General features: G+C 38.3%; 1 pseudogene; it reads right to left on the bottom strand.

Moving 5' to 3' along the window:
* Positions 1–15,886: 15,886 nt before the first annotated feature.
* Positions 15,887–26,965, bottom strand: part of LOC133078712 (zinc finger protein 677-like) — a 38,478-nt pseudogene continuing 27,399 nt past the window's right edge.

Raw genomic sequence — 26,965 nt, 5'->3', positions numbered from 1 at the left:
AACAATGATTGCAATTACCAAACATGAAACACACTCATACTATGTCATAATATTGACATTCAGTCCAGTAATCCTCCACTGTAACAGCTCCTTTACTTTGCAGTGAAAATTGATTTGTATATTCTTTGCCTCTGAGTTCTTGTGGGATTTTTTCTTTTTTTAAATTCAAACAGAAAGTCACAAAAATTATACTCATCCTCATCAGTTCACTCAGTCCCATGTAATTAATTTTTTTTTCATCTTGATCTTTTGTTAGCACTTTTATGAGCTCATCAGTTTTTCATTAGAGTTCTGAAAATGCTTATTCATTCAGTTCAGCAGTACAGTCAGGTACCAGAAACCTGTACTTGTCAGAGTCTTTTCCATGAATTTCCTGAAGATGAAACCCTTTTATAGGAACATATTTACAAAAGCATCAGAGTACACCCAGAACTGTCTGTAAATGACAAAAGACTTAAAAATGACCACGGTTAAAGATTTGATGAAAGTTCATAATAATGCAGTTGACAAGAAAATTAGTTATTTCTGAGATATACATTTTAAAGTAATAACTAGGATTATGACTTATAACATTATACCAGAACATATAAGATTTTTAGAAGTTTCATGTAATGTCTGAAACATTTATATTAACATATTTCCATACAAATAACCCAATGAAGTTTAGTATTAGTTGTTTTGTTTGTTTGTTTATACTGCAGGTTCTTATTAGTCATCAATTTTATACACATCAGTGTATACATGTCAATCCCAATCACCCAATTCAGCACACCACTATCCCCACCCCACTGCAGTTTTCCCCCCTTGGTGTCCATATGTCTGTTCTCTACATCTGTGTCTCAACTTCTGCCCTGCAAACCGGCTCATCTGTACCATTTTTCTAGGTTCCACATACATGCGTTAATATACAATATTTGTTTTTCTCTTTCTGACTTACTTCACTCTGTATGACAGTCTCTAGATCCATCCACATCTCAACAAATGACTCAATTTCGTTCCTTTTTATGGCTGAGTAATATTCCATTGTATATATGTACCACAACTTCTTTATCCATTCGTCTGTTGATGGGCATTTAGGTTGCTTCCATGACCTGGCTACTGTAAATAGTGCAGCAATGAACATTCGGGTGCATGTGTCTTTTTGAATTACGGTTTTCTCTGGGTATATGCCCAGTAGTGGGATTGCTGGGTCATATGGTAATTCTATTTTTAGTTTTTTAAGGAGCCTCCATATTGTTCTCCATAGTGGCTGTATCAATTTACATTCCCACCAACAGTGCAAGAGGGTTCCCTTTTCTCCACACCCTCTCCAGCATTTGTTGTTTGTAGATTTTCTGATGATGCCCATTCTAATTGGTGTGAGGTGATACCTCATTGTAGTTTTGATTTGCATTTCTCTAATAATTAGTGATGTTGAGCATCTTTTCATGTGCTTCTTGGCCGTCTGTATGTCTTCTTTGGAGAAATGTCTATTTAGGTCTTCTGCCCATTTTTGGATTGGGGTGTTTGTTTCTTTAATATTGAGCTGAATGAGCTGTTTATATATTTTGGAGATTAATCCTTTGTCCGTTGATTCGTTTGCAAATAGTTTCTCCCATTCTGAGGGTTGTCTTTTCGTCTTGTTTATGGTTTCCTTTGCTGTGCAAAAGCTTTGAAGTTTCATTAGGTCCCATTTGTTTATTTTTGTTTTTATTTCCATTACTCTAGGAGGTGGATCAAAAAAGATCTTGCTGTGATTTATGTCAAAGAGTGTTCTTCCTATGTTTTCCTCTAAGAGTTTTATAGTGTCCAGTCTTACATTTAGGTCTGTAATCCATTTTGAGTTTATTTTTGTGTATGGTGTTAGGGAGTATTCTAATTTCATTCTTTTACATGTAGCTGTCCAGTTTTCCCAGCACCACTTATTGAAGAGACTGTCTTTTCTCCATTGTATATCTTTGCCTCCTTTGTCATAGATTAGTTGACCATAGGTGCGTGGGTTTATCTCTGGGCTTTCTATCTTGTTCCATTGATCTCTGTTTCTGTTTTTGTGCCAGTACCATATCGTCTTGATTACTGTAGCTTTGTAGTATAGTCTGAAGTCAGGGAGTCTGATTCCTCCAGCTCCGTTTTTTTCCCTCAAGACTACTTTGGCTATTCGGGGTCTTTTGTGTCTCCATACAAATTTTAAGATGATTTTTTCTAGCTCTGTAAAAAATGCCATTGGTAATTTGATAGGGATTGCATTGAATCTGTAGATTGCTTTGGGTAGTATAGTCATTTTCACAATGTTGATTCTTCCAATCCAAGAACATGGTATATCTCTCCATCTGTTGGTATCATCTTTAATTTCTTTCATCAGTGTCTTATAGTTTTCTGCATACAGGTCTTTTGTCTCCCTAGGTAGGTTTATTCCTAGGTATTTTATTCTTTTTGTTGCAATGGTAAATGGGAGTGTTTCCATAATTTCTCTTTCAGATTTTTCATCATTAGTGTATAGGAATGCAAGAGATTTCTGTGCATTAATTTTGTATCCTGCAACTTTACCATATTCATTAATTAGCTCTAGCAGTTTTCTGGTGGCAGTTTTAGGATTCTCTATGTATAGTATCATGTCATCTGCAAACAGTGACAGTTTTACTTCTTCTTTTCCAATTTGTATTCCTTTTATTTCTTTTTCTTCTCTGATTGCTGTGGCTAGGACTTCCAGAACTATGTTGAATAATAGTGGTGAGAGTGGACATCCTTGTCTCATTCCTGATCTTAGAGGAAATGCTTTCAGTTTTTCACCATTGAGAATAATGTTTGCTGTGGGTTTGTCATATATGGCCTTTATTATGTTGAGGTAGGTTCCCTCTATGCCTACTTTCTGGAGAGTTTTTATCATAAATGGGTGTTGAATTTTGTCAAAAGCTTTTTCTGCATCTATTGAGATGATCATATGGTTTTTATTCTTCAATTTGTTAATATGGTGTATCACATTGATTGATTTGCGTATATTGAAGAATCCTTGCATCCCTGGGATAAATCCCACTTGATCGTGGTGTATGATCCTTTTAATGTGTTGTTGGATTCTGTTTGCTAGTATTTTGTTGAGGATTTTTGCATCTATATTCATCAGTGATATTGGTCTGTAATTTTCTTTTTTTGTAGTGTCTTTGTCTGGTTTTGGTATCAGGGTGATGGTGGCCTCATAGAATGAGTTTGGGAGTGTTCCTTCCTCTGCAATTTTTTGGAAGAGTTTGAGAAGGATAGGTGTTAGCTCTTCTCTAAATGTTTGATAGAATTCACCTGTGAAGCCATCTGGTCCTGGACTTTTGTTTGTTGGAAGATTTTTAATCACAGTTTCAATTTCATTACTTGTGATTGTCTGTTCATATTTTCTGCTTCTTCCTGGTTCAGTCTTGGAAGGTTATACCTTTCTAAGAATTTGTCCATTTCTTCCAGGTTGTCCATTTTATTGGCATAAAGTTGCTTGTAGTAGTCTCTTAGGATGCTTTGTATTTCTGCGGTGTCTGTTGTAACTTCTCCTTTTTCATTTCTGATTTTATTGATTTGAGTCCTCTCCCTCTTTTTCTTGATGAGTCTGGCTAATGGCTTATCAATTTTATCTTCTCAAAGAACCAGCTTTTAGTTTTATTGATCTTTGCTATTGTTTTCTTTGATTCTATTTCATTTATTTCTGCTCTGATCTTTATGATTTCTTTCCTTCTGCTAACTTTGGGTTTTGTTTGTTCTTCTTTCTCTAGTTTCTTTAGGTGTAAGGTTAGATTGTTTACTTGAGATTTTTCTTGTTTCTTTAGGTAGGCTTGTATAGCTATAAACTTCCCTCTTAGAACTGCTTTTGCAGCATCCCATAGGTTTTGGGTTGTCGTGTTTTCATTGTCATTTGTCTCTAGGTATTTTTTGATTTCCTCTTTGATTTCTTCAGTAATCTCTTGGTTATTTAGTAACGTATTGTTTAGCCTCCATGTGTTTGTGTTTTTTACGCTTTTTCCCCTGTAATTCATTTCTAATCTCATAGCATTGTGGTCAGAAAAGATGCTTGATATGATTTCAATTTTCTTAAATTTACTGAGGCTTGATTTGTGACCCAAGATGTGATCTATCCTGGAGAATGTTCTGTGCGCACTTGAGAAGAACGTGTAATCTGCTGTTTTTGGATGGAATGTCCTATAAATATCAATTAAATCTATCTGGTCTATTGTGTCATTTAAAGCTTCTGTTTCCTTATTTATTTTCATTTTGGATGATCTGTCCATTGATGTAAGTGAGGTGTTAAAGTCCCCCACTATTATTGTGTTACTATCAATTTCCTCTTTTATAGCTGTTAGCAATTGCCTTATGTAATGAGGTGCTCCTATGTTGGGTGCGTATATATTTATAATTGTTATATCTTCTTCTTGGATTGATCCCTTGATCATTATGTAGTGTCCTTCCTTGTCTCTTGTAACATTCTTTATTTTAAAGTCCATTTTATCTGATATGAGTATAGCTACTCCAGCTTTCTTTTGATTTCCATTTGCATGGAATATCTTTTTCCATCCCCTCACTTTCAGTCTGTATGTGTCCCTAGGTCTAAAGTGGGTCTCTTGTAGACAGCATATATATGGGTCTTGTTTTTGTATCCATTCAGCAAGCCTGTGTCTTTTGGCTGGAGCATTTAATCCATTCACGTTTAAGGTAATTATTGATATGTATGTTCCTATGACCATTTTCTTAATTGTTTTGGGTTTGTTTTTGTAGGTCCTTTTCTTCTCTTGTGTTTCCCACTTAGAGAAGTTCCTTTAACATTTGTTGTAGAGCTGGTTTGGTGGTGCTGAATTCTCTTAGCTTTTGCTTGTCTGTAAAGCTTTTGATTTCTCCATCAAATCTAAATGAGATCCTTGCCGGGTAGAGTAATCTTGGTTGTAGTTTCTTCCCTTTCATCACTTTAAGTATATCATGCCACTCCCTTCTGGCTTGTAGAGTTTCTGCTGAGAAATCAGCTGTTAACCTTATGGGAGTTCCCTTGTATGTTATTTGTCGTTTTTCCCTTGCTGCTTTCAATAATTTTTCTTTGTCTTTAATTTTTGCCACTTTGATTACTATGTGTCTCGGCGTGCTTCTCCTTGGGTTTATCCTGTATGGGACTCTCTGCGCTTCCTGGACTTGGGTGGCTATTTCCTTTCCCATGTTAGGGAAGTTTTCGACTATAATCTCTTCAAATATTTTCTCTGGTCCTTTCTCTCTCTCTTCTCCTTCTGGGACCCCTATAATGCGAATGTTGTTGCGTTTAATGTTGTCCCAGAGGTCTCTTAGGCTGTCTTCATTTCTTTTCATTCTTTTTTCTTTAGTCTGTTCCGCAGCAGTGAATTCCACCATTCTGTCTTCCAGGTCACTTATCCGTTCTTCTGCCTCAGTTATTCTACTATTGATTCCTTCTAGTGTAGTTTTCATTTCAGTTATTGTATTGGTCATCTCTGTTTGTTTGTTCTTTAATTCTTCTAGGTCTTTGTTAATCATTTCTTGCATCTTCTCAATCTTTGCCTCCATTCTTATTCCAAGGTCCTGGATCATCTTCACTATCATTATTCTGAATTCTTTTTCTGGAAGGTTGCCTATCTCCACTTCATTTAGTTGTTTTTCTGGGGTTTTTTCTTGTTCCTTCATCTGGTATATAGCCCTCTGCCTTTTCATCTTGTCTATCTTTCTGTAAATGTGGTTTCTGTTCCACAGGCTGCAGGACTGTCGTTTTTCTTGCTTCTGCTGTCTGCCCTCTGGTGGTTGAGGCTATCTAAGAGGCTTGATGGGAGGCTCTGGAGGTGGGTAGAGCTGACTGTTGCTGTGGCAGTCAGAGCTCCGTAAAACTTTAATCCACTTGACTGTTGATGGGTGGGGCTGGGTTCCCTCCCTCTTGGTTGTTTTGCCTGAGGCAACCCAACACTGGAGCCTACCCGGGCTCTTTGGTGGGGCTAATGGCAGACTCTGGGAGGGCTCACGCCAAGGAGTACTTCCCAGAACCTCCGCTGCCAGTGTCCTTGTCCCCACGGTGAAACAGAGCCAGCCCCCGCCTCTGCAGGAGACCCCCCAACACTAGCAGTTATGTCTGGTTCAGTCTCCCACAGGGTCACTGCTCCTTCCCCTGGGTCCCGATGCACACACTATTTTGTGTACGCCCTCCAAGAGTGGGTTCTCTGTTTCCCCCAGTCCTGTCGAAGTCCTGCAATCAATTCCCACTAGGCTTCAAAGTCTGATTCTCTATGAATTCCTCCTCCTGTTGCCGGACCCCCAGGTTGGGAAGCCTGACGTGGGGCTCAGAACTTTCACTCCAGTGGGTGGACTTCTGTGGTATAAGTGCTCGCCAGTCTGTGAGCCACCCACCCAGCAGTTATGGGATTTGATTTTACTCTGATTGCACCCCTCCTACCGTCTCACTGTGGCTTCTCCTCTGTCCTTGGACGTGGGGTATCCTCCTTGGTGAAGTCCAGTGTCTTCCTGTCGATGATTGTCCAGCAGCCAGTTGTGATTCTGGTGCTCTCGCAAGAGGGAGTGAGAGCACGTCCTTCTACTCCGCCATCTTGGTTAAATTCTACCCAACTTTTGACTGGATCGGTTTTTTTTTTTTGTATATTGAATTGTATGAGCTGTTTGTATATTTGGAAATTAAGCCCTTGTCAGTCACATTGTTCGCAAGTATTTCTCCCAGTCTATAGGTTGTCTTTGCGTTTTGTTGATGGTTTCCTTTGCTATGCAAAACTTGTAAGTTTGATTAGGTTCCATTTGTTTATTTTTGCTTTTATTTCTTTTGCCTTGGGAGACTTATCTAAGAAAATATTGCTGTGATTTATGTCAGAATGTTTTTTTTTTTAATTTATTTTATTTATTTGGCTGCGTTGGGTCTTAGTTGCGGCACATGGGCTCTTCTTCATTGAGGTGCACTGGCTCTTTGTTGTGGCGTGTGGGCTTCTCTCTCTAGTTGTGGCGCACAGGCTCCAGCGTGTGAGCTCAGTAGTTGCGTCGTGTGGGCTTAGGTGCCCCGCGGCATGTGGGATCTTAGTTCCCTGACCAGGGATCGAACCCATGTCCCCTGCATTGGAAGGCAGATTCTTAACCACTGGACTACCAGGGAAGCCCCTGTCAGAATGTTTTGCCTGTGTTTACTTCTAGGAGTTCTATGATATCATGTCTTATATTTTATAAGTCTTTAAGTCATTCTGAGTTCATGTGTATGGTGTGAGGGTTGTGTTCTAACTTCATTGATATACATGCAGCTGTCCAACTTTCCCAACACCACTTGCTAAAAGAGACTGTCTTTTCTCCATTATATATTCTTGCTGCCTTTGTCGTGGGTTTGTCAAAAATGGCTTTTATTATGTTGAGATACATTTCCTCTATACCCACTTTGGTGAGAGTTTTTATCATGAATGGATGTTGAATTTTATCAAATGCTTTTTCTGCATCTATTAAGATGATCATGTGGTTTTTTCTTTTGTTGATGTGGTGTATCACGTTGATTGATTTGTGAATGTTGAACCATCCTTGTGACCGTGGAATGAATCCAACTTGATCATGGTATATGATCCTTTTTATGGGTTGTTGGATTCAGTTTGCTAATATTTTTTGAGGATTTTTGCATGTATATTCATCAAAGATATCGGCCTGTAATTTTCTTTTTTGGTATTGTCTTTTTCTGGTTTTTGGTATCAGGGTGATGGTGGCTTCATAGAATGACTTTGGGAATGTGCCCTCCTCTTAAGTCTTTCGGAAGAGTTTGAGAAGGGTAGGTATAAGTTCTTTGTATGTTTGGTAGAATTCCCCAATGAAGCCATCTGGTCCCAGACTTTTGTTTGCAGGGAGTTTTTTTTTTTTTTTTTTTAATTACAGATTCTATTTCATTTCTAGTGATCAGTCTGTTCAAATTATGTTTCCTGATTCAATTTTAGGAGGCTGTATGTTTCTAGAAATTTGTATATTTTTCCTAGGTTGTCGATTTTGTTGGCATATAACTTCATAGTATTGTCTTATGATTTTTTGTATTTCTGTGGTATCAGGTGTTATTTCTCTTTCATTTCTTATTTTGTTTTTTTGCGTCCTCTCTTGTTATTGGTGAGGCTGGTCAGAAGTTTGTCAATTTTTATCTATTCAAAAAACCAGCAATTGTTTTTTTTTTTTTTTCTATTTTTTTAATCACTATGTTTTATTTCCTCTCTGATCTTTATTATTTTCTTCCTTCTGCTGACTTTAGGTTTTGTTCTTCTTTTTCTAATTCTTCTAGATGGTAGTTTAGGTTGTTTGAGATTCTTCTTTTTTGAAGAAGGCCTCTATCACTATGAAATTCCCTCTTAGGATTGTTTTTGCTGCATTCCATAGTTTTTTTTTTTTATGGTTGTGTTTTCATTGTCATTTGTCTCAACATATTTTCTGATTTCCTCTTTGCTTTCATCGTTGACGCATTGGTTTTTCAGTAGCCTGTTGTTTAGTCTGCGTGTAATCGTTTTCTTCTTATTTCTCTGTGATTGATTTCTAGTTTCATGCTGTTGTGGTCAGAAAAGATGCTTGAAATAATTTCTATCCGTTTAAGTTTGTTGAGATTTATTTTTTGTCCTTGTATGTGGTGTACTGTAGAGAATATTCCATCTGCGCTTGAAAAGCATGTGTATTCTGGGTTTTTTGGATGTAATATCCTGTAGATATCAATTAAGCCTAACTGTTCTATTGTGTCATTTAGGATCTCTGTTGCCTTATTGTTTTTCTGTCTGGAAGATCTGTCCATTAATATTAGTGGGGTATTAAAGCATCTTATTATTATTGTATTCCCTTCAATTTCTCCCTTTATGTCTGTTAGTATTTATGTATTTAGGTGCTCCTATATTGGGTGCATATACGTTAATAAGTGTAACGTCCTCTTCTTGTAGTGATCCTTTTATCATGGTATAGTGTCCTTGTCTTTTTCTATGGCCTTTGTTTTAAAGTTTATTTTGTCTGATATGAGTATTGCTACCCCCACATTCTTGTCATTTCCATTTGTGTGAACTTTCTTTTTCCATCCCCTCACTTTCAATCTGTATGTGTTGTTTGCCCTAAAGTGGGTCTCTTGTAGGCAGCATATTGTAGGTTCTTGTTTTATTTTGTGATCTGCCACTATGTGTCTTTTGACTGGAGCATTTAGTCCATTGACGTTTGAAGTAATTATTGATAAGTATGTACTTACTGCCATTTTAAACCTTGTTTTCCAGTTGATTTTGTATTTCTTCTGTGTTCCTTTTGTCTTTTTGTTTTTACTTTTGTGGTTTGATAGTTTTCTTTTGCATTATGCTTGAGTTCCTTTCTTTTTGGTTTTTGTGACTCTATTGTATGTTTTTGATTTGTGGTTACCCTGGTTTTCAAATATGTTAACCCTCACATTTTGTGATTTTGATGTCCTATTTTACATCTTCATGTTTATCCTTTTGCTGTTCGTTGTAGTTATAATTGCTTTCATAAAATTTTTTTGATTGTTTTTTAATCTATGAATTGGCTCATTTATGTGATTTTCAATCCTTTTATATATTTGCCTTTTGTATTGTGACTTTTCCCTTTCCTATAGATTCTTGCTTCTTTTCTATTTAGAGATCCTTTCAATATTTCTTTTAGGGTGGGTTTAGGATTGCTGTATTTTTTTAGTTTTTGCTTGTCTGAAAAATTCTTTACCTCTTCTTCTATTTTAAATGATAATCTTGCTGGGTAGAGTATTCTAGGTTGCAGGTTTGTCCTTTTCAGGACTTTGAATATATCTTGCCACTACCTTCTGGTCTGCAAGAGTTTCTGTAGAGAAGTCAGCTGATAGCCTTATGGGGGTTCCCTTGTAACTGACTTTTTCTCTTGCTGCCTTTAGAATCCTCTTTAACTTTTGCCATTTTAATATGTCTTGGTGTAGGTCTCTCAGCTCTTCTCATTGTGTGATTTGTTACTCTGTCTTCCAGATCACTTATTTGTTCTTCTGCCTTATTTAGTCTCCTTATTCATTACCTTTAGTTCGGTTTTTATCTTGGCAATTGAGTTTTTTAGTTTTGTTTGGCGCCTCTTTATGTTTTCTAGTTCCTTGCTACAGTGATCTGCATTTCTATTTGATAGTCTTTCTTAATACCTTCAGCATTTTTATTATCTGCTTTGTGAACTTGGGGCTTATAGACTGAAGAGGTCTGTTTAATTTTTTGTCGTTTCAGGAGATTTATCTTGTTCTTCTAATTGGAAGTATTCCTCTGCTTTTTCATTTTATTTATATTTCTCTATGAATTTAGGAGCAACAGTTATCTACTGTTGAAGGGCTGCTTTTATGTGGGAGCATCCCTGAATAGACTGTGTGAGTCCAAAATTTTTGGTGTAAGGGCTATTTTGGTATGGACGCTTGCCACGTCTTTCGTTAGGGTGTGCTGGCCGTTGTCCTCTTGATAGGTGGTATGTTTGTTGTTGCGGTGACCAGACCCTGCAGTGGACGTTTGGCAGGGCCTCTTATTTGCTCGGTGGTTGTAACAGCCCTGTGGTTGGAGTACTGGTTGGGGTAGAAGCCCCCAGATCCAATTCTACGCTGTGACGTGAGGTAGGCAGGACTGGATCACCCTGCTGGGAAAGGAGCTATGATGTATTCCTCCCCAGTAGCTCTCCACTGGGATGTGTGACTCTGTGACACCGCCTGCTACCTGGTGTGTGCGCCCACAAAGTCCAGGTTGCTGGTGCTGCCCTCAGACCCACCTCCACTGCAGGAGCACTGGTAATAGGCTCAGATTCAGCCCCAGCTCCACGTGTGTGAGCCCACAAAGTCCGCTGCTGCTGGTGCCATTCCCCAACTCAACCCTGCTGCCAGAGTGCCAATAATCGGGTCAGACGCCCCTCCAGTGACACGTGTGTGCTCCCCAAACCTGCCACCCATGCGCATTCCCAAAGCCTGCGACGGCCAGAGCTGTGCCCCTCTGAGCACCCTGACAATGAGGCTACTATAGCAGACCCACGCCCCTCCCTTTGTGCAGTGATAATGGGCTCCTATTGCACACCTGCACACAACCCCAGCTGTGGCCCAGACCACACTCCAGGACCTTTGGGCCGTCTCTGCACAGCAAAACCGAATCCTCTCCCCAAGTATGTCGCCGAGGCCTGAGTTTCAGCACCCAGTTGCTGCACACGCCGGGAGGCACACATGGGCTGGGAGGTGCAGCAGCATGGCAAGGACTGGCTGTGCTGCTCTCCCTACCCTACCTGGCCACAAGCCAGCTCCTGCACTCTCCTCTCTAGCGTCGAAAGCTCCCCTCCCTGTCCTGGTGGACCTCTCAGCCAGTCGAGGAGTTTCCCGGGGTGTGGGAACCTTTCTTCCTTCACAGCTCCCTCCCAGGGGTGCAGTCCCCATCCCGATTCCTTTCTTCCCCCTTTTGTCCTAACCAGTTAAGTGGGGATCTTTCTTGCAGTTCTCGTTGTATGAGGTCGTCTGCCAGCTTTCAGTAAGTATTCTGTGAGAACTGTTCCCCGTGGAGATGTATTTTTGATGTATTTGTGGGAGGAGGTGAGCTCCACATCCTTCTACGCCGCCATCTTGATGTCCTCTCAGCATAGTTCAGTAGACTGACCTTCCCCCACGGAGTGGTACTGACACCCTGGGGAACATCATTTGACCATATACACAAGCGTTCATTTCTGACATCTCTATTCTGTTCCTCGGGTCTCTCTGTCTTCATGCCAGTACTCTGCCACTTTGATTAGTTTAGCTTTGTGATAATTTTGAAATAATTGTGTGACCTCCAGCTTTGTTATTTTCAAACTTGTTTTTGCTATGAGGGTCTTTAGATTGCATATGAATCTTAGTATGGATTTATCTCTTTCTTCAAGAAACGCTGTTGGGATTTTGCTAAGAATTGTGTTGAATCTGTTAATCACTTTGGGTAGTCTTGACATCTTGACAATATTGCCTACCAATCCATGAACTCGGGATATATTTGCAGTTATTGGTATCTTTTCTAATATTTTCAGCAGTGTTTTTAGGTTATAGTGTAAAAATGTTTTCCTCCTTGGATAAGGTTATACCTACATATTTTATTCTAATTTTTCTGAATTCATTCATTAGTTCCAGCAGGATTTTTGTGTGTGTGTGGAATCTTCAGTTTTTTCTACACATTAGATCATGCAGGTTGTAAACAGAAAAATTCTTCTTCCTTTTTCTATTCGGATACCTTTTATCTATATTTCTGCCTATGTGTCCTTGCTAGAACTTTCAGTAATGTTTTTAGAAATAGTGAAAGCAGGTATCCTTGTCTTGTGCCTGATCTTAGAGAAAAAGCTTTAAGTCATTCCCCATCAAGTGAGATGGTAGCTGTGGGCTGTTAATATATGGCCTTTATTATGTTGCGGTTGAGTGCACACCTGCACTCTGTCCTGCACACAACCCCAGCTGTGGCCCAGACCACACTCCAGGACCTGAGGTAGTATTTTTTTTATCTCTAGTTTACCGAGTGTTTTTATCATGAAATGCTTTTCAAATGCTTTTCAGTAGAAATGATCATGCAGTTTTTTTCCCGTGATTCTGTTAATGTGCTGTTTTACATCAAAATATTTTCATATGTTGAACTATCCTTATATTTCAAAAATATATCCCTGTTAGTCATGGTATATAATCTTTTTAATGTGCTGTTGGTTTCAGTTTACTACTATTTTATTGATTTTTTGCATCATTATTCATTAGAGATTATAGCCTCTGGTTTTCTTGTAGTGTCTTTGTCTGGCTTTGGTATTGGAGTAACTCTGGCCTCATAGAGGGAGTTTAGAACTGTTCCCTTTCCTTCAGTTGTTTTGAAGAGTGAAAGTAAGATTGGTCTTAATTGCTTTTAAATGTTGAGAAGAATTCTGCAGTGAAGCTATCTGGCTTTTCTTTGTTGTATGGTTTTTGATTAGTGATTTCAATCTCCTTAATAGGAATAGGTCTGTTCACATTTTTTTATTTATTCATGAGTCAGTCTTGAGAGGTTATATTTTCTAGGAGAGTATCCATTTCTTCTGGGTTATCCAACATTTAGGTATAGAATAGTTCTTAGTATTCTCTTAGAATTTTTTTGATTTCTGTAGAATCATTTGTAAATGGTTGTGATGTCCCCTCTTTCATTCCTGATTTCAGTAGTTTGAGTGTTCTCTTTGTGAGTAAATCTAGGTAAGTGTTTGTCAGTGTTTTCGTCCTTTTCAAACAACCATATTGTAGGGTTGTGGTTTTCTGTAGTTTTTATTGTTTCATTTATCTCTAACCTACTTTTTTCTACTTCTGTTAGCTTTTGTCTCTTTTGTTCTTCTATATATGTATATTCCACATATAAGTGAGATCATTCAGTATTATTTTTTACGTCTGACTTATTCTACTGAGCATATAGTCTCAACGTCCATCCATGTTGGTACAAATAACAGAATTTCCTTCTCTTCTATGGCTGAATAATATTGCATTGTGTATGTCTACTAGATTTTTTTTTTAATCCATTCATCTCTTGGACACTTTAGATTGTTTCTATGAGTTGGCTATAGTGAATATTGCTATAATGAATATGGGAGTGCAGGTATCTTTTTAAGACAGTGATTTTATTTTCTCCGATATATACCTAGCAGTGGAATTGCTGCATTATTTGATGGTTTTTTTTTTTCTTTAATATTTTGAGGAAATTATATACTGTTTTCCATAGTGGCTGCAACAGTTTTCATTCTTCCCAGCAGTGCACTAGTGATCCTTTTTCTTTCCCACATTCTGCTCAATACTTGTTATCTCTTGGCTTTTTGATGACAACCCTTCTAAGGGGTGTGAGGTGATATCTCACTGTAGTTTTTCTTTTTCTTTAATAAATTTATTTATTTATTTATTTGGCTGCATTGGGTCCTTGTTGCTGGGCGCGGGCTTTCTCTAGTTGTGGCGAGCGGGGGCCACTCCTCGTTGTGGTGTGCAGGCTTCTCGTTGCGGTGGCTTCTCCCGTTGCAGAGAACGGGTTCTAGGGCACGTGGGCTTCAGTAGTTGTGGCGCATGGGCTGAAGGTCCTGGGAAGGTATTGGGGAAAAGTGCTTATTGCTCAAGGAAGGCATAGTTTGTAATACTCTGTTGGATGTTACTAGGTTAAGTGAAGAACAACAAAACACAAAATATTGGATATCCATTCTCAGGGGAAAAGACGGAGTCCAGGAAAGATCATTTCCCATTCCTGGCCGTATGGAATAGGGACCTGAGAACATCTGCTCAGCAAAACTGCACATTTGCTGTGGACCAAAGACCACTGGGTACCTCCTTTTTCTTCAATAAATGGTAGGATTTATTTAAGTTTTATTTCTCTGTTTCAGCATAATGTGTTATGAGTGATGAGGACTCCATATAGGACTCTGATTGAAGAGGAATCTCAAGAAACTTATGAAATCCTCATGTGTGACTGAAGTCATGTTTTGGTAGAACTTTTTCTCCTTTCCTTTCCTTCTATCCTTAACATACAAGGTTGGATGTATTTTGTGTGAACAAAGAAGGGACAAATTATTTCTGATAGAAGCTGCACTAACATGTATTATAATATTATTTCCAACTAATTATCACCTTGTTATGCAGTTATACATGACATTTGTTTGGTTTCTCTCAAAGATGTATATTCTGATATAAGGTAAGGCATGAGCCCTAGTTACAGGCTTTTCCACGTAAGTTTTGTATGGTTTCTGTCTATGATGGAGTCTCTTTTTATTGAAATATAATTCACATACAACAGTATTAGTATTGGCTGTACTACATGAGGTAACATTTGCATACTTTATGAAATGATCACAATGATCTGTGTAGCCATCTTTCCTCAGAGCTACTACCATACTACTTTAAAAAATATATATAAATTTATTTATTTTTGGCTGCGTTGTGTCTTTGTTGTTGCGTGCGGGCTTTTCTCTAGTTGCAGCGAGCGGGGGCTACTCTTCGTTGTGGTGTGCGAGCTTCTCATTGCGGTGGCTTGTTTTGGAGCACGGGCTCTAGGCACGTGGGCTTCAGTAGTTGTGGCATATGAGCTTAGTAGTTGTGGCTCGCGGGCTCTAGAGCACAGGCTCAGTAATTGTGGCTCACGGGCTTAGTTGCTCCGCGGCATGTGGGATCTTCCCGGACCAGGGCTCGAATCCGTGTCCCATGCATTGGCAGGAGGATTCTTAACCACTGCGCCACCAGGGAAGTCCCTACCATACTACTTCTGAACACATTCCTTATGCTGGATATTACATCCCCATGACATCTATTATATAGAGGTTTGTGCCTCTTAATCTCCTTCACCTATTTTACCTGCTGCCGCACCGCCCTTCCTTCTGGCAACAACCACACATTTGTTCTTTATCTGTGAATCTGTTTTCCTTGTCTTGTGCTTTTGCTTCTTCAATTCCACGTATAAGTGAGATAGTGCAGTATTTGTCTTTCTACACCTGACTTATGTCACTTAGCATAAAATCCTCTAGATCTATCCATGTTGTTGCAAATGGCTGGACTTCTTAAGGGTGACTGATGTTCCACTGTGCGGAATGGACATACAACATCTCCTCTAAGCGTTCATCTATTGATGGACACTTAGGCTGCTTCTCTATCTTGGCTACTGGAAATAATGCTACAATGAATATTCAAATGCCTATATTTTCTCAAATTACTGTTTTTCTTTTCTGCCAGTAAATACTTTAAAGTGCAATACCTGGTTCATCTGACAGTTTTAATTTTTGAGGAACTTCAGTAATGTTTTCCATAAATGTTGCACCAACTTACAATCCCAGCAATGGTGGACAGGGTTCCCTTTTCTCCACACCATTGCCAATGCTCGTTGTCTTTCTGATGACAGCCGTTGTAAACAGGTGTGAGGTGGTACCTCATTGAGCTTTTTTTTTATATAATTTTTTTAAATTTTATTCATTTATTTAATTTTTTAGCTGCATTGGGTCTTCGCTGCTGCACACGGGTTTTCTCTAGTTGCTGAGAGCGGGGGCTACTCTTTGTGGCGGCACGTGGGCTTCTCATTGCGGTGGCTTCTCTTGTGCAGAGCACGGGCTCTAGGTGCCCAGGCTTCAGTAGTTGTGGCTCGTAGGCTCAGTAGTTGTGGCTCACGGGCTCTAGAGTTCAGGCTCAGTAGTTGTGGCACACAGGCTTAGTTGCTCTGCGGCATGTGGGATCTCCCCGGACCAGGGCTCAAACCCATGTCCCCTGCATTGGCAGGCGGGTTCTTAACCACTGCGCCACCAGGGAAGCCCCCTCATTGAGCTTTTGATTTACACTTCCCTGATGATCAGTGACGGTGAGCATCTTTTCATGTGTCTGCTGGCCATCTGTATGTCTTTTCTCCCTGATAGACTCCCATATGTTAAATACGGCTTGAATACCTGCACAAATTTTGTCTGAATCGCTTTATTCTTTACTTATAAAATCTCTGGTGACCCCTAAACCTTGAGCTTTGGATCAAAGCATTGCCACTTATGTGAGACTTATGTTGTTTTCAGTATGTATTTTGAGATGCCTGGTGAGGCTTGCAAATTGAGTATAAGCTTTGCAACACATATTACATTGGTAAGGTTTTTCTCCAGTGTGGATTGTTTTATGTTGAGTAAGAAAGATATGAATGTCTTATAAGGGCTTTGCCACATTCATCACATGTAAAGTTTCTCTCCAGTGTGAGTTCTCTCATGACCCCAAAGTTGTGACTGTTCAATAAAAGCTTTATCACATTTATTACATTTAAAAGGTTTTTCTCCTGTATGAATTCTCTGGTGTGAATTCTCAGGTTTGAGTGCTGTGTAAAATGCTTGCCACACTCATTACATCTGTGTGGTTCCTCTCTAGTACGGACTGTCTCATGTTGAGTAAGATATGAGCACACTGTAAAGGCTTTGCCACACTTAAGACATCTGTACGATTTCTGTCCGGTATGGATTCTCTTATGTCTGTTAAAGCTTGACTGCTCAGCACAGGCTTTGCCACACTCAGGACATTTGTAAGGCTTCTCTCCTGTATGCACTCTCTGATGCGTTGTGAGGTGTGACTGGTGGTTAAAGGCTTTGCCACACACATTACATCTAAGGTTTCTGTCCAGAATGAATTGGCTTTTGCTAAAAGCCTTCCCACAGTCATTACAGCTGTAAGATTTTTCTCGAGTGTGTGTTCTCCTGTGTTGTGCAGGTGACAAAGTGTTTTCCACACGAGGAGCAATTCTGTGAAGTGGTGAAACTGAGGAACCACTGCTGACTGGCTCCTCAACTTGACCGCATGCATACACTGTCTCCTCAGCTGGAAATCTCTGCAGCTGGGCCGCCTGGGCCTGCAGCCGCACTCCAGGTCTACTTTCCAAACACTTGAGATCTCTGTTTCCAGCAACGCTGGCGTTATTTTTCGTTGTTAACAAACTTCTTATGGATTGCTTGTCGTGCGTGAAATATTCACGTGCATTACTTCTTACAGAAACACTCTGAGGAAAATTAATTAAGGATTTATTCATCTTCTCTCTGAGATTTTTGTTATGGGTCAAAAGCACTTCTTCATAATCTCTTGCATCACATCCCCACTCACTCTCACACTCCTGCACATCTGCACAGACTTCTTGAGGTCAAAATCCTTGATGCCATGACTTTCATTTCTGTCCAGTACCACTACATGGCATAATTCTCCTTTATCAGTGTCTTCTCTTGGTGATAATTCCTTGATTGCAAGTCTAGCAGAATGGCTTCCTATTAAATGGAGTTGGAAAATAAATATTTTATATTGACTTAGATAATTACATAAAAAATCATATACAATGAACAGTTTTCTCAAACATCGTCTTCAGACACTATTGTTATATACAGTTTAATTTTCTTATTTATTTTCCCATATTACTGTTTTCTCTGATCTTAGATAATAGAATTTCAACCATACACTACATACTACATATATATTTTGCAATGTATCTGGATAATTAAATGATAGTCCACAGTTAGAACGTTTACCTATGTACTGGCTTATAAAAATCCAAGCATGAAATCATCATTGAGATTTGAGACTGTCTTCCCTAATCCTTAACCTTTATAATAATGTTAATCACATTGTGAGTATGATGTAAGAAAAAAATATTTTTTAAAATCTGTACATCACAATAATAACTGATAAAATATTTACATAACCCATGATAAATCAAGCAGGTAAGGTAATAAATAACCACATTTACACAAAATAATAAGTCTCTGGAATTCTAAAAGATTCTCCGGTAAGTACCAACCAAAAAAATTTTCATTTCAGAAGGAACACACAATAGGAAAAATAATATCTTGATAAGCACTGAATTTTGAAAGATTCAGATAAATGTATGTATAACGTTTAAGAATTAGGGAAAACAGTCTGAAATCTCAATCATGATGTCATGCCTGCGGTTCTACATAGTTCAACTACCTAACTGGAGTGTCATTTAATTGTACACTTGTATGGCAAAAATATATATATATATGGTATATAATGTATGCTTTGAAAATTGTTATCTTAAGGTCAGAGAGAAATCTATATGGAAAATAATTAGAAAAAGACAACAGCCAAAATATAATGTAGGCCAAGGTCAATTTCATAATAACCATGAACAAAAAATGACACATCTAGTTAACTAAAGGTAACTTTACAGTCCTTACTATCTGCCATGCAATATTTCAAGCCCTATAACAGCATTAATTATTTAATTATTCTTGAGTAAATAATCACAGTTTTTCATATAAAAACACACATCTATCTCTAACTCACACAGAAAGCAAATTCAAGAGACAGTTTGAACCTGGGTGTGCAGAGTAACATGACATGTTCATATGTATTAAGCAGCATCGGTCCATCCAGGTGGTACAGATTTTAAGAAAATTTGAAGGAAGTAACCTGTATCTTAGAAAGAAATGTTTCAAGGAAGATACGGGCAGTGAGTTGTGTCACTGTGACTGTCCTACCATTCCCAGATAATGATAGGAGTCATGTCCAGCACGTGGTGATGTACACAGTGACCAGACCGAGTTGCTGATCTGAGCAAACTGTACTGTGTGCAAGTAGGGGTCCTTCCTTATGCAGTGTGTGGGGTATGGGGAGGGGTGGGGTCTTATGGGAACTGGGGAGCCCAAGTGCTAAATATTAATACAGTACTAAGAAGTACCAATAGAGTTCACTTAGATCCACAAAAATCTGAGGGAAGGCCAGGACTGGGATTTAACAAAGCAAGAGTGAAAGTAGTGGGCAATGTGGGAGCACTGCCTGTGCTTGCAAATCTATGGGAAGAGGACTGTACTGCAGCCGATGAAAGCCTAACCTTGGGAAAAGAACAACTGCCGTAGCGAGAAGCATAAACATGACTCATTCTATGGAAACTATACTGTTGGTATGAAGGAAATGTGGACGATATTAGGAAGACAGAGAGTGCTGTTATGGGAAGACTGTAGGTTTACATCTATTCCAGTATTTGTTCTAAACATGATCAAGCTGAGTATCCCAGAAATTCCATTCCTAGGCATACATTATTGGTTCCAGAAGATACGTACGAGAATGTTCTTTGCAGGACCTAAAAGCAAAACCTGGATAATGAATGAATTCACTCTGCATGAACACATGTGGATGCAATAAAACCCTCTCAAGGGTACAGCAATGGAGGCTGATCATGGCTGCTGGATGATGATCTCTTGGCAGGGGCGACAGAGGTTGACTGGTGGAAACAAAGCTAACAGGAGGCTTTTGCCAAGGTTTAAACTCTTTGTGGATGTGATTATATTTGGTAAGAATAACTTTTAAACTACTTATACATTTTAAAAACAGAATATCAATTTTAGCATGAAGTTTTTTAGTGCAAACAGCTTTGTTATATAAAAGTAACAGATCTCTTTTGCTGGAATTTTTTAAAGTGTTTGAAATCATATCTTTGGATCTTTTAACATGACAATCCCAAACATATAACAGACATCAGATGACAAGTGCTCTTACTGTATGTATATCACTAAAGATATACTTACTCTTATCAATAGAAATTAATATGCACGTAACAGAAAGTAATGAATTTTGACTTCTGGAACAGCAACAGCAAATAGTAACCCTAAGGGGCATTACTACACAACCTAGAGGAAAGAATGACTTGTATGGACAAGTGTTGTTCACAGCAGGGTTTAACCATAGAAACAATTCTGGCGGAGCCGTGCTGATCCATGGCAGAGCTCTACGTGCAGAGATGTGGTCGACAGCATAAGCAGCCGATTAACAGCCTGAAGAACAGGACGATGTATATCAACAAGGACCAGGTGACTTTTGATGAAATTTAGTTGAAAGAGAGGACAGGGAACAAAAGAGGCTTCATTGAAATATGTAATTCAAGGAACGTAAGAAAATTTCTGAGAAACATTGTTAGAAGCAGTAATAATGAGGAAATCATGGAGTATGAAAAAATTACCTACATTTCCTTAATTAAAATGAGATATTTAAATATCAGCATACCAAGATGTGCATGAAGAATCTACACAGGGAGAATAATTATTGGAATAAATTAATGTTGGGGAAGCTAGTAAAGTAGTCTTGTTCAGGCTTCAGAGGCAGCACTAGGCCTCTCTGACCAGGCAATGACCCTAAAAGCTGGCTACATGCCGAACTGCTGAGCTACCTGCAGGCAGCACACTTTGTAAATCATTAGATAAGATAGGGAGTAAGTCTGGGGCCTTCTTGCACCCTGAGGGCCTGGCCAGCCCCCAGGGATCAGAGAACACTCCAAGACTCATGAGTTAAGACCAAGGCATTTATGACAATAACCAGAGCTGCAAATTTGCACGTAGGCTGACTATTGTCAACCTATGGCCTGATGCTAAAAGCAGGAATCCTTCCAGTAGCAAACAAGTCTCACCCATGGGGTGGATGCACCGCCCAGGGCCTTCCCAACTGGGACTCCAGATTGCTGTTGAAGGGACTTCCCAGTGCTACTTGGATCTGGATGTAGGTGCTTCCCCAATTCCGTGGTGTAATAAACCTCTGTCTTTACTATACTTTCTTAGTTAGTTACACTATTCTTTTTTTTAGTATACTGTAATCTTTTAATTCAATGAACTCTCTGAATTCTTGTTTAACTGAGTGTAAGAGTGGTTATTTTGCCAGCAAATCCTACAAACCTAAAATGAAAGTGATACTTTCAGCAAAACAATTATTTGCAGCAAAAAAAAATTGAAATTAAAATAGAAATCAAAACTTCCTTATAGAAAACTACAGCAAATCAATTGAATGGTAACCTGTGACTAAAACTTAATAAGAAAAAGTTTAAAATGACATAGATTTAATTGAGGAAAATGTGTGTTAAAACAAATGTGATACCACTAAACACCTATGATAGTGGCCAAAATACAGAACACTGAAAATATCAAAAATTAGAAATGATGCAGAGCAGCAAAAACTTTCATTCATTGCTGATGGGAATGCTAAATGGTATAGCTAGTTTGGAAGACTTTGCGGTTTCTTACAATCTTAAATATGATCTAGCAATCGCACTACCTGGTAGTTACACAAATGAGCCAAAAACTTCTCTACATGCAAAAACATGCACATGAAATAGAACAAATAATCCTAACATTTGTGTGGAACCAGAAAGACACCAAATAGCCAAAGCAATCTTCAGAAAGAATAAAAAAGGTGAAGGCATCACATTCCCTAATTTCAAACGATGTTACAAAGAATGGAAACTAAAAGGGTATGCTACTGGCCTTAAAACAGACCTAAGTCAATGGAAGAGACTAGAAAGCCCAGAAATAAACCCACACATATGCAATCAATAAATTTACAACAAAGGAGCCAAAAATATACAAGGGGGGAAAGGACAGTGTCATCAATAATTAGTATTGAGAAAACTGAAAGGCACATACAAAAGAATGAAACTGGACCACTATCTTATACCATATGCGTAAGTTAACTCAAAACAAAGTAAAGAAAGACTTGAATGTAATACCTGAAAAAAAAAAAACTCCTAGAAGAAAGCATAGTAAGCTCCTTGATATCTTGTCAATGATTTTTTGAATCTGAAATGAAAAGTAAAAGCAAAAGAAATAAAAATAAACAAGTAGGTCTACATCAATCTAAAAAGTTTGTGCACAAGAATGGAATCTATCAACAAAATGCAAAGGCAACCTATGGGTTGGAAGAAAATATTTACAAATCATATTTAACGGGCTTAATATCTAAATTACATAAACATCTCACAGCTCAACAGCAAAAACAACAAAAATTCTGATTAAAAAAAAAAATGGGCAGAAGATCCAAATAGATTTTCTTCCAAAGAAATCATACAGATGGTCAACAGATACATGAAAAGATGTTCAACATCATCATCAGGGGAATAAAAATTAAAACCACAATGAGATATCACCTCACAATTCTTAGAATGGCTTTAATATAGATATAAATATAAGACAAGTAAGTGTTGGCAAGGATGTAGAGAAAAGGGAATCCTTGTTAGTGCAGACACTACGAAAAACGGTACAGATGTTCTTCAAATAAACAGAACTAACATAATATCCAGCAATTCCATTTCTGGGTATTTATATGATGAAAATGAAAACACTATCTCAAAAAGATATATGCATCCCCCTGTTCACTGCAGTATTATTTACAATAGTAAACAACCTAAGTGTCCATCAATGAATATAAATGAATAAAGAAACTGAGACATGTCTAAATATATATAGTGTAATACTATTCAGCCATTAAAAAGAATGAAAACTTGCCATGTGTGACAACATGAAGGGCATTATGCTACCTGAAGTGAGTGACACACAGAAAGACAAATACCTTATGATTTCTCTTACATGTGGAATCAAAAAGAACCAAAACACAAAACAAACGAACAGAACAGATTTCTGCTTGACTAAGGCACAGGGTGGGGAGGTTAGGAAAAATGAAGGAAGGAGAGCAAACAGTTTAAAAGAAGTTATCATTGTGGTGCTTTCTATCAATATATACTAGGAGTCCAATAAACATTTTTTAAATAAGTGATGAACGGGGGATTTTTTTGGGGGGGGGGTGTTTCTTTTTAACAGAAAAGCTAATTAGACATATCAGTAAGCTGTGCTGTATCTCAAGTAAACTACATCTAATTTTTGAATTTTCAGTTTTTGTCATTATCCACATCATGACTTCGTACTGAATGCATCCTGGTGACAAGCCAGGATGGACAAAAAGAAACAAGTAGACTTAGCTCCACTTTATTAGTCAGGTATTATTAGGAGAAGGATCAACAATACACTGTCATCTTCCCAAAGGATTAAGTTAATGGAAGGTGGTTTTCCTGTCAAATGAGGTAACACTGTCTTCTAGACCAAGGTTTTTGGGAGTGAAACTTTCTTATCTGGTCAAAACATGTCTTATACATTGACAATTACTTTTGTAAACAGGAAATGTAAAAACAAGATGAATGCAGTCAGAAAACAGTAGCCATGGGTGGAGGGGCGTGGTCTAAGGAGAGCAGCACGGGTGTCGTGAGCCACATGATTACTTGTGCAAACACAGTTCTCAGAGGCTGCAGGTAGAAACAAATGCGCCCCCAAGTGGGCCTAAGTACCTTTCATCCCAGAAAGTTAAGACTGAGGAATACTTTATAATTAACCTAAAGGCCTCCCAGTCACGAAAATCCATTTTGGGACTGTTACTGTGGATGCTATAAGAACCTAGTTTAAAAACAAAATCTCAATTATCTCCTGCAGCCTTTAAGCTTCTACCCTCTAAAAGTGAAAAGGAAACCTACAAAACAATAAAAAAATACTCACCAATCATAAATATCTGACAAGGCACCTGCATTTAGAAGATATAAAGAACTTATTTATACTCAACAAAAGAAGACAACCCAATTTTAGGATGGGCAAAGGATCTGAACAGACATTTCTCCAAAGAACAAAGAAAAATAGCCAATACGCACACAAAGAAGATGTTTGACATAATTTTTCAATAGAAAAATGCAAGTCAAACCCAGGATGAGGTACAACTCCACACCCCTACAATGGCTGTAGTCAAAAAGAAAGATAAGTGTTGGTGAGGATGTAGAGAAACTGGAACCCTCATACACTCACTCCTGGTGGAAACGTCAAATGGTGCAGCAGCTGCTTTTGGAAGACACTGGCAGTTCCTCAAAAGATTAAACAGAAAATTACCACATGACCAAGCAACTGCACTTTTAGTTTTATGCAAAAGGAAAATGTAAATATACGTCCACAAAAAATGTTGTTCAAAAATGTTTCTAGCAGTATTGTTCACAATAGCCAAAAGGTGGAAACAACCCAAATGTCCAACAACTCACAAATGGATAAACAAAATGTTGTATTCGTTCATGGACTATTACAAGGCAACAAAAAGGAATGAAGAACTATTACATGCCACAAAAACAAAAAACAAACATGCAGAAATAAATTCCCTGCATATAAGTATTTATAGCAGCATTATCTGTATCATCTAAACTTGGAAGGAACCAAAACGTCCTTCAGTTGGTGAATGGAGTAATAAACTGTGGTACATCCAGGCAATGGAAATATTATTCACCACTAAAAAGAAATGAGCTATCAAACTATGAAAAGTCATGGAGAAAATTAAATGGATATAACTAAGTCAAAGAAAACAATCTGAAAACGCTATATAAACTGTTTGATTCCAACTAGACGACATGCTGCAGAAGGCAAACGTACGAAGCCAGTAACAAGATATGTCATTGCAGCGGTTAGGAGGGAGGGAGAGATGAATAGGTAGAGCACAGAGGATTTTTAAATAATGAAATTACTTTTTATGGTACTATTATGGTACACACGTGTCAGTATACATTTGCCCAAACCTACAAAATATATAACACCTAGAGTGAACTCTAACATAGGACTTTGAGTGGGTAATACATGTCAGTGTAGGTTCCTCGGTGATAACAAACATACTCTCCTGTCGGGTTTTTATTATGAGGGAGGGTCTGCATATCTGGGATGGAAAATACATGGGAAATCTCTATAACTTCCACCTAATTCTTCCATGAACCTGAAACTCCTTAAAAAAAGATAGCCTATTAAAACAAAGGTATATGTGTTCATAATAGGTACTAACTAATATGAAACAGAGTAAAAGGAAGACTATCTTTTCAAAACTTTCTAGAGGTTATACAGCTTTCGGGGAAACAAATGCTACGTCGGGGACTTCCCTGGCAGTCCAGTGGCTAAGACTTCGCCTTCCAATGCAGGGGGTGTGGGTTTGATCCCTGGTTGGGGAGCTAAGATCCCACATGCCTCGTGGCCAAAAAACCAAAACATGAAACAGAAGCAATATTGTAACAAATTCAATAAAAGACCTTAAAAATGATCCACATCAAAAAAATAAAAATAAAAAGTTAAGGCAAACACTCAAAAAAGAAATTCTATAAAATATTAAAGAAATATTCATTCCAAACCCCAAATTGTAGATATAAAACAAAGAACACTAAGAATATCATCAAAAATACAGAACTGATGATTGAATAAAGAAAAATGAAGGCCATTTATAACAATGAAATTTGCAAGATGAAAGTATCAGTGGTTTAAAAGCAAAACAAGTAACAGTAGAGTTTTAAATGTCAGCATCTACCACAACTAGAAGCTAAAAATACTACAAAATAGTTTGTATACCAATAAAGGCAAACGTACAATAAAGGCAGGAAATCATCCACACACAAAGCTAACAGGGAGGTAACAAGACAAAAGTAGTAAAATCATCTATATCCACAGTAATTAAGGGATATACAAAACAATTAGATGTAAAATATGATATCAGAAACAGTAATCATGAGGGGAGGAGAGTACAAATGCAGGGTTTATAAAATGTATTTGAAATTAAGAGATCAGCAACTTAATCACGTATATATAGACTGCTATATAAAAACCTCATGGCAACTGCAAACCAAAATGCTATAATAGATACATACACAAAAAAGTAAAAGGAGTCCAAACACAACACTAAAGATAGTTATCAAATCACAAACGGGAAAAAAAGACCTACAAAAACAAATCCAAAACAATTAACAATGGCAGTTAGAACATTCATATCAATAATTACCTCAAACATAAAAGTACTAAATACTCCAATTAAAAGACATAAACTGGCTGAACGGATATAAAAACAAGACGTGTATATATGCTGCCTACAAGCAACTCACTTTAGAACTAGAAACACAGACTGAAAGTGAGGGGATGGAAAAAGGTATTCCATACAAATGGAAATCAAAAGAAAGCCACAGCAGCAATACTTGTGTCAAACAAAATAGACTTTAAAATTAAGACTGTTGGGACGTCCCTGGTGGCGCAGGGGTTGGGAATCCGCCCGCCAATGCAGCGGACATGGGTTCAAGCCCTGGTCTTCGAGGGTCCCACACGCTGCGGAGCAACTAAGCCCATGTGCTGCAGCTGCTAAGCCTGCGCTCTAGAGCCTGCAAGCCACTACTACTGAACCCACGTGCCACTACTACTGAAGCACACGTGCCTGGAGCCCATGCTCCACAACAGGGGAGGCCCCCCATGAGAGGCCCGCACACCGCAGCGTCGGGTAGCCCCTGCTCGCCGCAGCTGGAGAAAGCCCGCACGCAGCAGTGAAGACCCAACGCGGCCAAAAATAATTTTTAAAAAAATTAAGACTGTTACAAGAGATAAAGAAGGACACTACATATTGATCAAGGGATCAATCTAGAAGATATAACAATTGTAAATATACGTGCACCCAACATAGGACCACCTAAATATATAAGGCAAATATTAACAGACATAAAAGTAGGACTCAACTGTAACAAAATAACAATAGAGAACTTTAACACCCCACTTACCTCAATGGACAGATCATCCAGACATCAATAAGGAAACACAAGCCTTAATAACACATTAGACTAAACTGACTTAATTGGACTAAACTGACTTGATATAAATATAGAGAGAGGGACTTCCCTGGTGATGCAGTGGTTAGGAATCCACCCTCCAGTGCAGGGAACTCAGGTTCAATCCCTGGTCAGATAACTAGATC

This window comes from Eubalaena glacialis, chromosome 18 (assembly GCF_028564815.1).
Source record: "Eubalaena glacialis isolate mEubGla1 chromosome 18, mEubGla1.1.hap2.+ XY, whole genome shotgun sequence".
In the NCBI taxonomy this organism is placed as follows: domain Eukaryota; kingdom Metazoa; phylum Chordata; class Mammalia; order Artiodactyla; family Balaenidae; genus Eubalaena; species Eubalaena glacialis.
This window is presented reverse-complemented; position numbering and strand designations above follow the sequence as displayed.